This window comes from Danio rerio, chromosome 17, assembly GCF_052040795.2.
Source record: "Danio rerio strain M-AB ecotype USA chromosome 17, GRCz13ab, whole genome shotgun sequence".
Taxonomy (NCBI): Eukaryota; Metazoa; Chordata; class Actinopteri; order Cypriniformes; family Danionidae; genus Danio; species Danio rerio.
This window is the reverse complement of record NC_141037.1, coordinates 24,542,882-24,560,102: the sequence shown is the minus strand read 5'-3', so window position 1 is coordinate 24,560,102 and position 17,221 is coordinate 24,542,882. Positions and strand designations below refer to the sequence as shown.

The 17,221-nt window shown below is 35.8% G+C and overlaps 1 long non-coding RNA gene across 2 annotated transcripts in view; it reads left to right on the top strand.

The window, feature by feature from the left end:
* The window catches only part of LOC110439024 (uncharacterized), a 34,136-nt gene that overhangs the window by 13,090 nt on the left and 3,825 nt on the right, over positions 1 to 17,221 (top strand). The window contains exon 3 of one of the 2 annotated variants that reach the window (XR_015513376.2): positions 7,380 to 7,578. The exons of the other annotated variant lie outside the window; for it this stretch is intronic. This is a non-coding gene — a long non-coding RNA (uncharacterized LOC110439024). Of the gene's footprint in view, positions 1 to 7,379; positions 7,579 to 17,221 lie in introns of those variants that run through there. 2 annotated transcript variants of the gene reach the window in all.

The following is a 17,221-nucleotide window of genomic DNA, read 5'->3' as shown; positions in this document are numbered from 1 at the left end:
TCATTCAATGTTGACTGTGACCGGAGGATTGACAAGACAGGGGTTTGTGTTTGAGCAGAGTTCTACAAAAGTCTGATAAAAGTTCTTCTTGTAAGACGGCTTAATCTCTCCAGAATATCAGACCCTAATAACTCTTATGGAATTTCATGAGGCAAGACCATAAGAATTGCTATGGAATGCTACAATGGACTTTCTGATCAGAGAAGTGATGAAGAAACCAGCTGTTCAACTGTACTATTCAAATCTTCCTGACTGTATGTCATTGACAAGATCAGGGAAGAATGCAGGAATGGATCCTTCTCCTTTCACCCCAAGCCCCCCATCTTGACCTTTAAGCGACTTGCTTATCAGAGCACATTTTACATCAAATGTCCAGGGTTTTAATATGGTGTATATATATTGCAGCACTATATTCATGTTTGGTATCATGTTTAATGCCTCTGTGTGATTGGTAAAGTGGTCTTAATTTTACAGTACTATTTCACTGGTTTATGTTGATTTGGTTTTTGACTTTGATTAGATCTTTGCCAGATGCTCCCCCTCCTTAGAGATGATTAACTCCCCAAATTCACCAGGCAAGGGTTTCTGTGACACTTCTATTGTCTTGAAATTATGGCTGTTTGTTTTGACTTGAGTATATAAGGTAACATGTGGTATAGGACAGGGGGAGATCTTGTAAAAAGACACCCCATTGAAGCATCTCTGAGACTTATGCTGCAATGTATTTCTCTGGTCAGGTATGCATCTCTAACTCTTTGATTTATCTTTGATTAATGGATGTTGTATTGTTAGTCTCATCTCTGAATTGGCTTCCTGATGATTTATTATGTAATTGGCAGAATACAATTTTACCTAACAAATAAAATGTTAAGTTTTGATTAATTCTGGAGTTTTGCAAATTCATTGTATCCAGTAGATTACGAGGAGTCTTCATTACCTTGGCATAAATTTGATTAATAGGCGCATTTGATTATTCGTAGCCATAGCGTGCCGATAACATGTAGACCTTTTAGTCATTTGACCACTGGAAGTAGCAAGTTGTATGGGCTTGGCTAAAAATCAGTTTATTTAGGGATTAGGTGAGCGTTATGCAACCAACATATCTAAATATTAGTTAATCCTGCATCCTCTGACTATTTTCAGAGTGCCGACATATTGTCCGTGAGAAGAAGCGCAAACCCAGGGCGTGGAACTCTGAGCGATGTTGGTCCCTAATGAACGTACAATTAGAATATCGGACCCCAGAAAATGTCAAAACTCTAAATTAAATCATAAATGATGAATGTGATCCGTTCTTACAATTAGAAATACAATCTAAATTTTAGGATCATTTAAATTGGAGTCAGATTGAATTCGGAGCTGAAAAATGAATATAAATAACTTCTAATAAATAATAAAATTCATTTCAGAAGCACTAGAAAAGGCTTATATGCATTAAACCTTCGACCATGCTGTTAGTTTCGTCATTGGGCTAATAGATGGACTCCTACATTCTGAATTGGTAAATAATCTGTCTTCTCATTTTGATTGAAGTTATTTTAAGTTATTTTGAATTGTGAATGTGACTGAAGGTCAGGGTCATTCCACCAAATACTGCTTTCTTAAAGTTATCATAACTATTAAACTTAATCCAGAGATACTGAGAGTTTTCAAGTTGTCTCTCAAAATAACAATATATCCAACTGAAATGTAAAATTGTCATTATTAATTAACTTGAAATTCTCAGACCTTTCTCATCCAATATACAGTAATGTTTGTTTATATATACATATATATATATATATATATATATATATATATATATATATATATATATATATATATATATATATATATATATATAAATGGGTGGTAGAAAAAAAATGATAGCAAACATATTTTTTTAACTTTTTGCGTTCCCTCGCAAAGATGTTTTGTTTTGTGTTATCTCGAAAAAACAAACACTTCCCTTCATACATGACAACCCTGTTTTTGCCTGGATTGTCCTGTATTTTACCATTAGATCCTATTATTAGGTATTTTCCTATATTTCTCTTATATTTTTAATCTTAAAAGCACGTTGAAATTAATATAAAAATGTCTGAATTCACTTTCTTTTACCATTTAAAGCTGATCGTCGATCACCGCCCCTCATGCAACCTCTGAATCAGTAAATGCATGTATATGTGCTGACTGACTCCTAGATCAGCTGTACACATAATTTAAAGGTAAGTTAAAGTGCAGGACAATTTGGAATTCGGGAGTGTGTTTAAACAGACAAATACACTTACTATGTAAACATACCCGGACATCCTGCGTGTTTTATTTCAAACACAACTAATTTCCTCTTAAATGAGCACAAACAGTTAAAGTGTTTTCGTTATATCAGTGCGTTCTGACACCTCTGTTATCAAACAAAACTAAACGAGAGATTCATTTGCTGCTCTTCCCTTGTTTGATAACAGGTGTCACTTTAAATGTCATGTATAGAAGCTAATCTGGGATCAGTTTTTCATACGGAGCTTGTCCGATCGATGATCAGCTTTAATGGGAAGAAAGTGAATTTAGACCTTTTTATATTAATTTCAACGTGCTTTCAAGATTAAACATATGAGAGAAATATATGAAAATAACTAATAATAGGATAAAATAGTAAAATATGGGACAATCCTGGCAAAAACAGGAGGGCTGTCCTGTATGAAGTGCTTGTCGAACAACAGTTTTGTGAGCGAACGCAAAGCGTATTTGCGATCCCTCACTAAACATATTTGTAAGATAATGCAAAACATCCTACTAGTTTTTTTTTTTCTCCCACCCATTTTTTTTCTCCACCATCATGTCCCTTCCGTGTCTCAATACGGTATAAAAAGTTTTACAAGATGGTTTGATTAGCACTATTTGAGAAGTTTCTAGGCAGTCTTAACTGTATTCCGGTACAGAAATTGAATAACCACAATGCAGAATTTTTTTTCTTAATTTGAATCCTCATGTTTTTAATATAAATATCTAAAAATTCTTGGATCAAGTGAGAAAAAAAAAATTAGTTTCACCCTTAGAAGAAATTTTTGTTTCTTCTACAGTTTGACAAAAATTGCAGCTGTTGGACAACAATGTATTTTTCAGGATATTTTTAGTCAAGAATGTAGTTGCTTAGATTGCAACTATGTAGTTTATTTATAAGGACAGTGCCAATTTACAATTTCTGAGACACAGTGCATCAGTGGCCATTAGCTTGTCATTAAACATAGCAAAGACAGTTGACATTGTCCATCCACAAGATGGCGACAGAGACTGCATAAGACCTCAGAAGAGAAAAAAACTGTAATTTCTAACCACAGTGGATCAAAAGTGGCATTCTATGTCTATCTTGTATGTTGTAGTGCTGTGTTTATACCATAGTAATTGTAGTGTATTGTAGTGTGAGATGTTGACTCAGATATCAGGAATGCATTTATTTTGTGTTGACCACTCTTTGTATTACCCCGAGTTACTTTTTGGTTGGCCATCTGTTTGTTTCTAATGCATCTCCTGTTTTCGTTGCTGCAGACTAGTTTGGTAAAAAGAAAGAAGAAATGCCCTCATGTGTTTAGCGTTTTTCCTTATTGCAAACACAACAGTAATCTGGTAGTGTTTGCACTGCTTTGGCTTTTTTGGGGATAATGATCTCCCGATGTCAATAGAGAATTACTGGGAATCTCTCTAGACTGATGGCATTCAGCCAGTCCAGCCTTATTATCTTGTGAGCATAAAGTTTATAAAAATGTGAGCAAAATAACCTGTTTTGTCACTTTAGACATTACGCTAGAGAATCATTGAAATACAAACTCTGAAGTGATGTTTGTGAAGTAGCAATGATTTCTGCTGTTCTGATGGTCCGCTGCAGATGTGAATGAATGGTGAAAGAAAGGAGTGCCGAAGTGCCTTGGACTGATTTTTTTGGCAGAAAAAAGTAGTTCCTCATGCAAAAGAATTTTGAGACTCCAATGTTTGATTTTCTTTTTTATATACACGATTATGCCATCAATTGTTGTATAAGCACAATATTACATTCATAGCAGTGCTATATAGCTGTATATCATCATTGGTATATCACTCAGCCTTTGGCACGCCTATAGTAACAAATTTTCCTCCCATGTAAATGGCACAATAATTCAAGTTAAAATATTTTTCCCAGCTGAAAGCTTGACTAAACTAGGAAATGATAGTCAAGAGAACTTTATTCATTTAGTAAAATTAGCACATTTATTACATATCTGCACATTTTTAAAAATGTTAGTTTGACTCTAATACTAAGTTGTTTCAAAAAGATATATTTTGTCAAGACAACAATAAAAAATGTACACAGCAAGGTAACAGTTTAAGTTGATTCAACTAATTATTTTTGACAAAGTACTGTATATGTGCTCTTAACTTGCATTCATTGTTTGATTTATAGTATCACTCTAACTGCATTGTAATCAGCTTCTTCATTACACAGTGATTTCTTTTGGACCATCAAGGCATGTTTTTGTTTGTTTATTTGCAAAGCAGATGACAGACTCAATAATGTCAGCTCACACATTGTTAAAGCAACAATTACCATATAATTGCAGGCAATAAACATCACAGCCCCTAGTGTGTGTTTATTTGCATTCATGTGTACACATACAGCAACACTTTCAAATCCTGAGCACTTCCCTGTGGCCGGGTCCAGCTCTGCTGTGTTTCATTTCAGTCTTTGCAGATTCTTGATAGTCATTTGTTTCTCCATATCAACCGAAGCCCAGCTGCTGACCCTCAGCCGGCTATGCATGACTGTTGTCTCTTGCTCAGGGCTTCACAGGCAGTTTGGAGTCATTACAAACCCTCAACGTGCTTTTGGGAATTGCACGTTGAACTGGACACATCATCGCCTATGAGGAGCTTGCAGGAATCAAATCAACTCACAGTGATTGCTTCTACCCACTACAAGTCGAAGCTTTTTGTTGTTGTTTTCTTTCAAAATTTCAGGGCTAAATAAACAGTAGTGAAACATGGCAGGACAATTACTCAATTTCTCGTTTTCAGTCTAAAACATTAAATGACTAATACATCAGCGTTTTTGATGTCTGCATCTATGTTTATCTAGTGACTCACGCACTATTTAAAAATGGGCAGGTATTAAATATGGCCATGAGAGTTGCTCTACATAGTTCTTCATTTTAAAGATTAATAAAAAGGGTTGAATCAAGCATGTGAAGAATGTGTGGCGTGTGTGAGGGTTTTTGCAGCACAAAGAACGTGTTCTTGTGAAGATGCTGAAAGAATTCCACTCAAGGTGGCCTGTCTGGATCGTAAAAGCAACATCTCCCCCTGCTGGTGGTGTTGATGGGCTTGGGTTTAGTTTTTTTACCTGCAGTTGAAGATCCAAATGAGGAAAATCCCCTAAATCTGATAAAAACTTCTGCAATGATTGTAATAATATGGATTTTATTAATTAGAATGTTTAAAAGAGAAGCATCCTTATCTTTAATCTTCATATCTAGTAAATAACTAATAACTTGTTGTTTGCCCATTGAATACTGTTGTGGACAGTGAGAGGCCTTGTAGTCAAAAAGGCTGAGGAGTTCTGTAATAGATACTGAATTAGAAAGTAATCCTCATAGAAATGACCATTAAAGGCACAATATGTAAGTTTATTTTCATTAAAATATCCAAAAATGTTATATTTTGCTGTGCTTACATTATCCCAAATGTTTCCAAAAATGTTTAAATCCAGCGAGATAAGCAATTTTGAATAGTGTCTCTGACCTTGTCCTGTGTTGACATACTAATGATGCACCAATGGTATTTGGCTGCAGATTTGCACATGCAATTTCAGACATGCAGTCCACAGCCATATCACCCAGTAGCCCAAGATTGGTTACTCATTGAAGCTAAGCAGGGCTTTTGGGAGACCACATGGGGAAACTAGGTTGCTGTTGAAAGTGGTGTTAGTGAGGCCAGCAGGGGGCGCTCAACCTGCAGTCTGTATTAGTCCTAATGCCCCAGTAAAGTGAAGGGGACACCATACTGTCAGTGAGCGCTGTCTTTCGGATGAGACATTAAACCAGGGTCCTGACTCTCTGTGGTCATTAAAATCCCATGGCACTTCTTGTAAAGAAGTTCTGGCCAAATTCTCTCTATTGGCCCTAACTGATCATCATCACCTTCCAATCATCCCCATCCACCGAATAAGTTCTATTACTTTTCTTCCACTCCACCAATTGCGGGTGTTCGGTGAGTGTGCTGGCACGGTTGTCTTGTGGCTTCCATTGCACACTGGTGGTCACAGCGTCATCAATATATGTTTTTGTTCATTGTAAATACATGACTTCTAGTGACAAAAATTTGTCTTTAAGTTTTACAACATTTAACTCCAAATCAAAATGCCAACCCAGACTCATTATTTATATGTAGCCCTGTATACATTTCTGGATTTCAATCTCCCCCTTTCCTAAACCCAACTGACATTGTTTTCAAAAGTAGTGGTAAAAGAAACAGAAGCCATCTGTGGTGTCATACTGTCCCGTTCATTTTAAAAGATCATTTTAAAGACAAAATCTAGCCAGATTTACCAGGATTATACAGGGATACATTTTTACAATGAGGTTGTGTTGCAAAATACGTAGACCCTGACAATAATCTAAAAATAGCTGAAAACTATCCTGTTAAAAAGATCTCTGTACTCTCTATTCTGTGTAATCTTCTAACATTATAGTACATTAGAGAAGTTTTTTTTTGTGTGTAAAATATAAAAAACCTCGAAACACATTTTAAGACCAAGGACTTCAAGAAAACCTATTTTTTATCATTAATGAAAAAATTTAAATAAAAAAGCTTGTGATAAAAAAATAGGATGGAAGCATAAAACATGAATTTCTTTCAACTTTAGCCCTGATGAACCCTATACTGCTACAGTGAACATTTGTGCATTTGTCAGGCTAAAGCATCTGTACTCAGCATGTGTAAACACACTGTATTCAAGATATATATTAATTTCATGCATTTCTTGAGAACTACATCCATGACCTCTGGCTCTAAACACAATGTTATGATCACCAGCAATCTAGCTTTTGCATATCACTGGAGAATTATCTATCATTCAGTCTAACTACACATCTGCCACTAAACTGAACTACATGTCCCATCACACACTTCACTTACACACCAGTTTCCAGATCACCCCTTGATTATGCACAAATATATATATATATATATACACACCACACACCTCCTGACTGAGTCTTGTTTCCCTGTAGTGAGCATTACTAAGTGTTTCCTGGATTATCTAGCCACATTTTGACCCTTGTATGTTCATTGTTTATGTTTCTTTTTCTTGCTGCCTTAACCATTCACCTGTTACACTGACTACTCTAGCTCTGCTTTATTGTCTTTTCTAGACCTGGCAGCTAGCTCACTGTAACTCTCACACGGTCGTCCACTGAAGCTAAGCAGGACTTCGTCACTGTCTCCTCTCCACCAATCAGCTGGTGTGCTGGTGTGTGGCCGTTTGGATCCCACTGACTATACGCAGGATATTAAAAATGCAAGACATTCTGCACTTTAACCAATCAGAAAATAAATTGAGATTTATGGGAACCTCTCGTTGGTTGATTTCATATCATCTTCTCAGGTCATAATACACACAATTGCCTCTTTAAAATTACTATTCAGGGCGTTCGTTCAATTTGTTCTAAAAAAAACAACAAAAACAACAAAAAAAGCCATACTGAAAAAAACATCCACCAGCACCATGATTTTCTGTATATTTTACCAAAATGTTCAGTTAAAATAATCAAATATATAGCGCACCTTTTCCTCTTTTTTTTTTTTTTTTTTTTTTTTTTGAAGAGCTTTCTTATTCTCGCAGAGTTTTTGGTCTCTCCTCACACTGGATCAAGATTAAACAATCCTCTTTCAGACATTCATTACATCTACAATTGATAACAAAAAAGGCTTATTTTGTGAAGTTTATTTATAAACAAATTTTAAGAGGATCACGTGCTTATGATTGTTCTTAGCTGTTCCTGCATCAGCTCATGATCGATTATCCGATCAGATGATTCCTAATTCCCTATACATAACCAGAGTTTTCTTTGTCATAACCCCCCACCCCCCACCCCAACTTTCCCTCCTTTTCAGATGGGCTACACAGTGGCCCAGTGATTACCACTGTTGCCTCACAGCAAGAATCCATATCCATTATTTAGCTAGAAATAAGCAGGGGATCTACCTGAGATCTACCTGAGCTTAAACTCCCCTCTTGCCCTGCAAATGGGAGGGAGCCCAGGGCTCGGATTTCATAAGCTCAGGGCTCTCTCCCGGGACAGCATTCCAAAATAAGCTTTTATTATCAATCATCAGCATAGTGTGAAATCTTGAAGTCCTGATGGTGGAAATGAGAGGTTTCATTGTAATATTCAGAACTATATTGTCCCTACTACACTGTAAAAAATTGCTGTTAAAAAACGGTCAGATTCTACGATAAAATAATGTTTTTTCACTAAAACAGTAATATTCTGTTAAAAACAGTGCTTTCTGGGTAACATTTTTGTTTTCGAGAAAGTAACCAACTGCAGAAAACTGTGAGCTAACAGAGTTCAGATTCGATGTTTTGAAGTCTGTGTTTGAAATCACGCTTTGTGTCCTTGTTCACTATTTCATACACTAGTTAACTAAAATAGTTCACCAGACAGTTTTAATGAACACTAACGAGTGAATTCAGACACTGATGAACACCTGCTGTTAATAATTACAATTACTGAAGAAAATAAACAAGAAACACAAACAGTGACTTGAGTTACAACATTAAATAAAATAAAATAAAATAAAACACCTTCAGTCTCAGCAGAGGATCATTAAACAACTTCACAAACAACAGCAGACACACTTATTACTGACTGATTTGATGTCCATACAATTCTCATTGAGATCCAACAGAAATTAAGGTGTTTTTTGTGTCACCGTAATGGAGTGAGGGGCTGATTTAGTTGGGTTCTTCACCCTTGAACTCATTTAAGAAGACTTTCCAACTGCTCTAATACAGAGTTTACAAAATGTTTGTACTATAGCAATAAAGTTGGGAAGTCAATACATAGAGAAATCTATTTATCTGAAATCAGTTCTGATAAATATTTTGGTATAAATCTGGATGAAGGGTGTCATGCAATAGATTTTATGCTTAGTTGCAGGTATTAATTTAATTAAAGAGAAGTGGAAACAGAAAAGATACCTCTGAAATTACTTAACAGTTAAAAAATAACATACAAAAACAGTTCAGTTATGACAAATACACACCCAGACCTCATGAATCTGACCTTGTATCTCAACAATGGTAACATCTCAAATGTTTCATGCTGCAATGCATGCTGGGAGTGGCACTGTACAAATATCCCAGCATGCATTGCGGTATAAATAAATGTTGTATAATGGTCTTACACTTTTCTTTATTTGTGTTTGATTCTGCTGTTGTTTATGTTTAGACTTTCAGTTGCCTGTTTGTGAGTTAAACTGTTAATTTTGTTAAATTTGTTGTCACCATTATTGAGGTTCATATGCTGATTATTGATGTCTCTTTGAGTGCGATTTACACCATAGAGCAGTGTTATTGTCCAAGATATTCTTAAAAACTTCCAGAAATCATTGCAATATATATATATACATATAATGTAAAACAATAGATTTAACATTGAATAGGAGCAGTAAATTTTATAATACTAAATGAGAACAGACTCTGCCATTTAATAGCAACATGAACATCACCAGATCTTATTTAGGTTTTTGGCTGGCTTGCCTCAACAAAGGAGCTTTTTAAACAAAGTTCTTAACAATTGCAGCAGCCAAGATATATAAATGTTAAAAATGACAGGGCTAAGAGCCCAACTAAAGCAAACTCTGTTCTCCATGATGGTGACGTAAAACTTTCACCTTTTTCTCAAGAAGAACTTTAGTAGATGTTATACAAAAATACATGTATTAAGTAATAAGTGTAGCTGGTGATGATGTTTGTAGAGTTGTTTAATCATCTGCTGATCATTTAAATGATTTAATCATTTGTTGTTCTTCAGGTTATTTCATTATAAAGCTGTGACTAAAGTTTTGTATGTTCTGTTCTTGTTTTTTCCCTTCAGTATTTCTTCATTTGTTCATTGTTAATCCTCAATTATCATTTAATTAGTCAGTTAATTAATGAATTTACTTCAGCTTTGCTCCATGTTTCTTGAACACTCAGTAGTGTGGACACTTCAATTAAAACTGAAGTATAGGCTCTGGGGTTTAAAGGGTTAAAGGTGTGAGAGGTAAAAACACAGTGTAAAAATGTATTTTAACAGTAATATACTGTTAATTTACACAACGGAAGTAGACTGTAAAAAAACAGTATATTGCTGGCAACCACAGCTGCCAGTAGATTACTGTTAAATCAAGGAAAAAAACAGTATTTTACTGTAAAACCTGAAGCTAATTTCTTCTGTGTGTCACCGTTGTGGAGGAGAGTAGAGCTAGTGTATGAGTTAAAGATGAACAATGAACTGCTGATGTTATTCTGCATGTTTCTCTATTTAAAGATAGCGGCTGTTTAGTGGCTGATGCAGTCAGAATCTCTCTGGTGAATCCAGATTTACATGTATGTGTGCTGTTGTGAAAAATAAGACATTAGAGTTAAACCGAACTTTTCTAATTAACTAAAATAAGTTATCATTATAAGTATGCTTCTAAGCATATATAGCACATTACTTCATAAACTCATTCAGCAGTTGACCAAGTTGAGGCAGTTGCTTTCAGTGAGCAAAATGAGTTCACTTGAGTATTGTGTAAATCAATGTAGTCCATGTATTTTTACAGCAACATACTGTAAAATAACAGTACATTGCTGGCAACTGCAGCTGCCAGTATTTTACTGTTTTTTAACGGGACAATTTTTAACAGTGTATATTGTTTACTTGCTGTGATATGAATATTAATAATGTGAGTGGGCGTGGTCATGCGCCTGTCACAATGGGTGATTAAGTTGGGAAAAGAGCGGCCCAAAAGTAGGTAAATTTAGTCATTACTAATAACGGTGCATTCGCAGTGATTCAGAAGGAAAGACGGTATTCATAACCAAGAAAAGCACTCCAGTTACTCATTGTCCTATGCCATATGTGCAAGTTTTTGGGCAACCTATAGAAAATCCAATTTGAAGCCAAGCTGGCTGACTTTCTGATATATTGAGATATTGTGGAAAATAAATCTTTCAGTACGAGTACCAGCTGTCTTCTTCCTCGCTATACACTTTGATACTCGTTACAATGATTTCAGTTTTTTTTCTGCTTTTGCTCCTGTGAAACTACGAGTCAGGGTAGGACAGTTTCATATCTTAATAAAAGATTGGTTTCAGAAATAGAGAAAAAAGTGCACTTCTAAGTACCCATAAAATTGCACTTTTTTTCTATTTCTACTAATCTGCTTTCATATGTATAAATCTTGTGTGTTTGAGCAGTTGTAGGTACATTGTAGGTTGAGCATGCTTCTGTTTGTTTGATAAATGTTCTTTGTTTTTGGCTAGTAAGGAATATGAGGGAAGTTTATGCGCATAATGCATTTGCGCATTTGTCTTTACTTTTTCTTGTGCCTCCTAAAACCAATTAAACCATTTTGTTTGTTGTTTCAAGCCTTGCTGTCTCCTGATTATTGCTCCTTTTTATGGTGAAGCATTTTCGTAAATTAGGTTTCAGTCTTTTTTTTTCACTTTGGGACAGCATTTTTTTGTCACAGTTTTTTTTCTCTTTCATTCATTTCCACCCTCTCTTTTGTCTCCCAGACTAAAGAGAAATGTAACATCATGCTTTACTGGTTAAACTACTATCGTGAGACCATTGTTTTATGTTCAGATTAGAAATGTTGCTTCATTAACGATTCCAATATTATTGTCTCACATCATCAATTCATGTAATGGCAGCAGTCATTAAGACGAGTGAGGAACACCTGTCAACACACATACACACACATCATGGAAAGTCGCAATCGAGCCACTCTGCCTTTTTTCATTTTAATGACATTCAGACACTTGTCTCTCCTCTCGCGTAATGCACAAGTCCTTGCCTCTGTTTTGTTCGCCTGAAGACTGATGATATGTCAGATAATCTTCTTGAGCGAGTGGCTGATGGCACTACACGAGTCCTTGATGAGCAGTGGCGTTTCTTCAACACCGTCCCGGCTGATCCGCGGAGCCCGGTCTGCAATCAGCGAGCGCAGTGGCCATCCAGCCCCATCGACAGTGATTACAGAGCAGGCTAGATGCACCCCGTGCCGACCTTGCAGGCTGCTAATGATGGGGGAGAAGCTAATTGTAAAGCAGACGGAGGCAGAGGCTCTCTGGACAGCTGCCAGCCCTATCAGACGCCATATGAATGCATGGAATTCAGATTTTCCTGAAAACCCCTATGCTATGTAAATGAAGAAATGACCACCCTGTGAATGTGGTCACCATGACAACATCCTATTTATGGCCACTTCAGTTGGAGGTGAGAGACAGATGTGTGGAGTGAGCTGCAGGACATTACCTGGGCATGTACTGCAGTGAGTACTGTGTTGTCCAGGGCGGGCTGCACTCTTTCCCTTCATATCCTTTTTTAAAAATCAGCCCCTTTGGCAGACTCTGTCCCATGATTATTTTGATCTCTAATGAATGTTTTAAAAACTTTTTTTCCAAGCAGGTGTTTAATTTAGGCTAGAAAAAATAAATATATATTTTATGATTAAATTAAAATATACAGTCAAACTCAAAATTATTCATACCCCTGGCAAATTCTGACTTAAAGTTACCTTTATTCAACCAGCAAGTTATTTTTTCCTATTGACTGGAGATGACACAGGTTCTCCCAAAAGATATAAGACTATGTACAAGAGGCATCGTTGTGGAAAAAAAATATTTCTCAGCTTTTTACATCTGAGCCAAAACCTTGAAGGGTACCTACTTTACTACTTTTTCAAGATTAAAGAGAAGTATTTTGTGTCTTCATAATGTGTTTGTAAAGTTTCATCTCAAAATTCCCATCAGATTATTTATTATACCTTTCATAAGTATGTAATTTTTCAGCTCTGGGCAGCTTGTAGCTGTTTTTGTGGCTTGTGTCTTTAACGCTAGTTCTCCCCAGCCATATTCCAGCGCGCGTGCCAGAGTGTGCCTCAATCTCCACTTTAGCTGCATCAGATAAACAGCACAGTGATAAACATGAAGGAAGCAGGTCTCATGTAACGTTTGTGAGAAATATTACAGTAAGAACTGTCCCAATGATTATTTGATGTATTTGTTGTGGAGTTAATTCAAGCCTTTCTGCAATGATGAGTCACATACGATGTCGTTACAAAGTTGACGCACATGCACACAGACACACGCACATCGTTTTTGAACGCAAATGTGACCAGATAAACATTAATATCCAGTTCGGTATGGATATCTGTTATGTTAATGTACAAAATAAACCTGATTTAACATCCACAAACTGGAATTGAAGCGTCTTCTTTTATAATTGTATTTAAACAAGGTTGTGGTGATAAGTAAAGCTGAAGTAAATCACTGTAATTCATTTACATGCACTGTTTAAAAAACTTTTATCGCATTTGATGATGAATGATGATCACAGCAAGCTGAACAGATCTTTCAATTCCAGTTGCTTTGCGCACGTCTTGTCTTATTGATATGATTATGTGTTACTACCGAGACATGTTAATATGTGGCTGTCAATCAAATTAGTGGGCAGGGAAACCACACTCCTATGTCACATTGTGCTGGGCCTCATAAAGGGAGGGATTTGGTAATATTTTAACGCCAGGAAATGTAAAAAAAAATACTAATTGTCTTTGTAACACCCCAATATGACTGTGGATACACTCCAAACAGCTTACAAAAGTCAGAATTTTTTAAGTCAGAATTTGCCAGGCATAAATAATGTTGGACAATACCACACTATTTGTTCATTGGAACAAAATGTTGTCAGACCTCTATAGAATAAAAATATAGTAAGTAATCTATTAAGTTCTGAAAAAAAGTCCTCTCAGTTTATTCCAAATATTAATGATAAAAATAGAAATGCCTTTTACAACATTCCTGGCATACACAACTTTTTCAGCTAGAGATTACATAACAATAGGCTGTTTTGAAGCTTGTCCCTTGAAGCAAGGCTTTGAGGGGAAAATTATTAGTACCCATTAAATCAGTACCTTTTGCAACCTCTATTTATCTGCAGCTTTAACAGTTTTCCGTTATAAAACTTGCTGAGGGTGGAGAAAACCTTGAAGAGACAACCCAGACGATCTAGATCCTTGAAACACTGTTTACTGTGCACTTTCCCATACAGTTTGCACTCTAATTTTCAATAAGGTTTAAGTCAGAAGATTGAGAAGGCCAAGGCAGAACCAAGGTCCATTATGAGACTGCTAGAAAGGGAATTTCAAGAAAGATTTCTAGAAGACTGTAATCCTTGGATCGGGCCTGTGGAAAGTAAGCTTTCGAAGCAATTTTTTAGAAGCATATTTTACTTACTGTGATATGAATATGGCCTCTGTTTCTGTTACTACTGAAACTGGAGGTTAGGGTTGGCCAGTTTCATGTTCATGTTCATACTCAACCAGTTATGCTAAAATTTTAAATATGAATGAGAATAGAGATTTCCAATCTTAAGAATTTCTGTGTACCAGTATTTTGGTTAATGTTTATTGAAGGAAAAATATAGCTTTTATAATGAGATACAATTTCTGCATTTCAGTGAAAATGAATTCACATTAAATATTTTAGTATTTTATTTCATAAGATAGGAAGAATGAACTATTTGTTTTCTTATTGGCTCATCTTTATCAAGGTTGCCAATAATTTTGACCAAATAGACAGATTATTCATTCATTCACTCATTTTCGTTTGGCATAGTCTCTATTTCAGAGGTTGCCACTGTAGAATGAACCGCCAACTATTCCTGCATATGATTTACACAGCGGATACCCTTCCAACTGTAACCCTATATTGGGAAACACCCATACACACTTATTTACCCACATACACTCATACTCTATGGCCAATTTAGTTCATCCAATTCAACTATACTGCATGTGTTTGGTCTGTAGAGGATACCGGAGCATCTGGAGAAAACCCAAACTCCACGCAGAAATACCAATTGGTCCAGCCGGGACTAGAACCAGCAATCTTCTTGCTGTGAGGTGACAGTGCTAACCACTGAGCCACTCTGCCACCTTATAGACAGATTTATTTTTTAAAATATCTTTACGTTTCTCTTTGTAGCAGTTCAGATTCACAAACCATGTCTGTCATATTGCAAAAAGGACAAAAAAGCATAATAAAAGCGTTTCATGCAACATCAATTCTTCTGAAGCTTTGTAATGTCTTTTGTGTGATGATGAAATGTGCTTTTATTTACTTATTTACTTATCTTCTCTGCCAGCGAAGCTCTTAACATTTTATTTAAGCTGGCATTAGGATACAGCAATTGAAATGACAGGTTTGACACTGTTGCCGCCAAACATGTGTCACTGATTTTCATCGCACAACTTTGGTCTGTCTATCACATAAAGCTATTAAACGACATCAAAGGCAATACTGTGAAAACAGCTTCGGCATTTATGATGGGTTTTTTTTTCTCTCTTTAAAGAGCTTGATGTCTTTGGCCTGTTTTCTGTGTTCGAGACAAACGTCATACTCTTTGGAATGTCAAGCAAGTGAGAAAATAGAGAATTTTAATTATTGGATACTATTTCTTCATATAAAGTAGCTTATTAAAGATAAGTTCTCTTATCATCTTAACCTTGAATACCTGCCAGTTCCATTCTCTATCATGGAGAGGTCTTCGCTTTCATGGAGCACTAGGAAAATGATAGAATCAATCATTTGTGTGGCTTTTTTCCTCATCTCACTCTCTTTGCTGCTGTTTTTGTGTGCGTGTTTTGCATTTTCAGCCATGGCGCAAAAGAAAATATGTAAAACAAAGCATCATTGAAATGTATTCTCTCCAATCAGCTGACGCACTGACAGAATGAATGCAAAATGCTCCACATTCTTGACTGCACATTCTGAGATTTATTGAATTCTGAATGTCCTGCATTCTCACTAGAGTGCGTTCATCTCCTTGAACTTCTTTGATTTGTTCTGGTCCTCTTTCTGACTCTGAGGTAAACAAGATCCTTTATCACTTCTGAAGAAAAAAAAAAAGAGTTTTGCTTTACTTTTCCCAAACCAACGGATATGACTTCCTCATGCCTCACACTGGGGGATTTAAAGATTAAAAGAAGAGAAAAAACAACAACGGCAGCCTCCAAGTGATTGACATAAAAAAAAAAAACAGGAGCTGATGTGCTTAGTGTGTTTTTTTGTTGTTGTTGTTGCTGTTTTTTTTTTTGTAAAATATTTGTTTGGTTACACAATTTACAATTTGCATTGATGTAATATTAATATGCCTTTGCACTAGTACATGCACAAATCCACATATTAATTCGACAAAAATACTCTATTAATTTACTTATTTATTTATTTTTAGGATTTTAGCTGTTGGATCTTGTTAGACATTACCTAATTTTGCATCGTCTTTAATTATTTTTGGAATAACGACATAAGATATTTCAGTAACACTTTACAAAAACAGTACATGAATAATGACATGTTCATATGTAAACTTACTAAACATTACATTTATTATGAATCAATGATGAGTTAAGGCACAAGCTAATCATGAACTGACTTTACCTACAACATACATGAGTTCATGTGTGAATAACGGCTCCCTTAAATAATTGTTAGTACATGATTGTTTGTTAATTAATGTATTAGATACCACATTAATAAATGCCTAATTTAACCATTAAAAATTCATGATCTAATGATCTATAATTAAATCATGACTTTACTTGAAGGGGCATCATCATTAACCTATTCTTAACTACTCATTAACTCCTTATGCACGTCCAACAAGTGCGTTTACACTGAATAACAATAGAAAAGTGTTCTGTCAAGAACAACATGAACAGTTTAAACACAGGAATTCATGAGTAGTTGTGGATGAGCTAATGATAATGTGCCCCTCCAAGTTAAGTCACAACATATACATTAATTGCTTGTTGGTAACATTTAGCTTAAACTTAAATGTTAATTAATACACAGCAAGAAGCTCACTGGTTCGAGTCCTGGCTGGGTCAGTTGGTCTTTCAGTGTGGAGTTCGCATGTTCTCCCTGTGTTCGCTTGGGTTTCCTCCAGGTGCT